The following is a 2,500-nucleotide window of genomic DNA, read 5'->3' on the forward strand; positions in this document are numbered from 1 at the left end:
GGTTTCAAACGCTGCATAAACTGCACATTAGCGGACCTCGCCTAAAGAATCACCGACATATTCATACCACTTACTGAATGTCAGGAACCCAGGCAAAAGCAACCAACAACACCCCACTCCCACTCCCACTCTCTCCCCACTTAAACCTCCGAAAGGCGCCAATCAAGAAAACCAGCCGCGCGCTACCAACCAACACGTCCTCAACGCATCACGCCACTTTACCAACACCACATGTGACCTCTGGGACTCTGATGTCAGAGCGACCGCAGAGCAGAGCCCTCCAGTGAGTCCCAGCCCAGCCCCTACCTCCAGTGAGTCCAGCCCCTACCTCCAGTGAGCCCAGCCCCTACCTCCAGTGAGCCAGCCCCTACCTCCAGTGAGCCCAGCCCCTACCTCCAGTGAGCCCAGCCCCTACCTCCAGTGAGCCAGCCCCTACCTCCAGTGAGCCCAGCCCCTACCTCCAGTGAGCCCAGCCCCTACCTCCAGTGAGCCCAGCCCCTACCTCCAGTGAGTCCAGCCCCTACCTCCAGTGAGCCCAGCCCCTACCTCCAGTGAGCCAGCCCCTACCTCCAGTGAGCCCAGCCCCTACCTCCAGTGAGCCCAGCCCCTACCTCCAGTGAGCCAGCCAGCCCCTACCTCCAGTGAGCCCAGCCCCTACCTCCAGTGAGCCCAGCCCTACCTCCAGTGAGCCCAGCCCCTACCCTCCAGTGAGCCAGCCCCTACCTCAGTGAGTCCCAGCCCAGCCCCTACCTCCAGTGAGCCCAGCCCCTACCTCCAGTGAGTCCAGCCCCTTCCTCCAGTGAGCCCAGCCCCTACCTCCAGTGAGCCCAGCCCAGCCCCTACCTCCAGTGAGCCCAGCCCCTACCTCCAGTGAGCCCAGCCCCTACCTCCAGTGAGCCCAGCCCCTACCTCCAGTGAGCCCAGCCCCTACCTCCAGTGAGCCCAGCCCCTACCTCCAGTGAGTCCAGCCCCTACCTCCAGTGAGCCCAGCCCCTACCTCCAGTGAGCCCAGCCCAGCCCCTACCTCCAGTGAGCCCAGCCCCTACCTCCAGTGAGCCCAGCCCCTACCTCCAGTGAGTCCAGCCCCTACCTCCAGTGAGCCCAGCCCCTACCTCCAGTGAGTCCAGCCCCTACCTCCAGTGAGTCCAGCCCCTACCTCCAGTGAGCCCAGCCCCTACCTCCAGTGAGCCCAGCCCCTACCTCCAGTGAGCCCAGCCCCTACCTCCAGTGAGCCCAGCCCCTACCTCCAGTAGCCCCCTCCCCTCTACCTCCAGTAGCCCCATACCCTCTCCTACCTCCAGTGAGCCCCGTGTGGACGCTGTCCTACCTCCAGTGAGCCCCGTGTGGACGCTGTCCTACCTCCAGTGAGCCCTGTGTGGACGCTGGCCTACCTCCAGTGAGCCCCGTGTGGACGCTGTCCTACCTCCAGTGAGCCCTGTGTGGACGCTGGCCTACCTCCAGTGAGCCCCGTGTGGACGCTGGCCTACCTCCAGTGAGCCCCATGTGGACGCTGTCCTACCTTCAGTGAGCCCCATGTGGATGCTCCAGTAGCTCTGCAGACACTGCAGCTCCTTCTTCATGCCCCTCTTGCAGCGGCACTCGTACAGCGGGCTGAGCTGCAGCACCTCCAGCGCCGCGCGGCACTCCCGGTTGGTGTCCAGCATGGAGTCCTTCTCCTTGCCCACCAGGCACTGCCGCATCACCCGGTAGCGGGAGCTGCAGTGGGCGTTCTGGTTGCACATGTCGGCCGCCTCCACGCAGTCCACCCACGAGGCCTGGGGGGGGGGCGGCGGGACCCCCCAGCAGGACCCCCGCCGCCCCGCCACCGCCGCCCGGACCCGACGACGCGGCCAGGCCGGGCGAACCGGAGGAGGAGGAGGAGGAGCCCCCCCATGAGGGCACGGCCCGATCTGGGGGGGGGGGGGGGGGGCAAGAGAGAGAGAAAGAGAGAGAGAGAGAGAGGGGGAGAGAGAGGGGGGAGAGGGAAAGAGAGAGGGAGAGAGAGAGGGAGAGAGAGAGAGAGGGGGGGAGAGGGAGGGGGAGGGAGAGAGAGAGAGGGAGAGAGAGGGAAAGAGAGAGGGAGAGAGAGAGAAGGAGAGAGAGAAAGAGAGGGAGAGAGAGAGAGAAGGAGAGAGAACAGAGGCAGACGCAGTGAGAATCTATAGGGGACCTTTCTGTTGTTTGCATCTTTGCCTTCCAAGCTGGGAAGTGAGTAATTGTGAACCGTGTGTGTGTGTGTGTGTGTGTGTGTGTGTGTGTGTGTGTGTGTGTGTGTGTGTGTGTGTGTGTGTGTGTGTGTGTGTGTGTGTGTGTACCATTTTGTTGGTATGGGGCAGAACTGGCTGGGGTTTTGCTTAGACTGCAGTATGACTACCCAGCAATTAACTGACAGCACTCCGACTCATTAAAACTAATACCCAACATAAACCTACCTGCCAAAGGGTGGGCCTTCCAGGTTTACAGTGTTTAGAACACGAATATTTCTGGGTCGTTTGAGTTA

Source organism: Micromesistius poutassou, assembly GCF_964030765.1.
Source record: "Micromesistius poutassou genome assembly, chromosome: 5".
Taxonomy (NCBI): domain Eukaryota; kingdom Metazoa; phylum Chordata; class Actinopteri; order Gadiformes; family Gadidae; genus Micromesistius; species Micromesistius poutassou.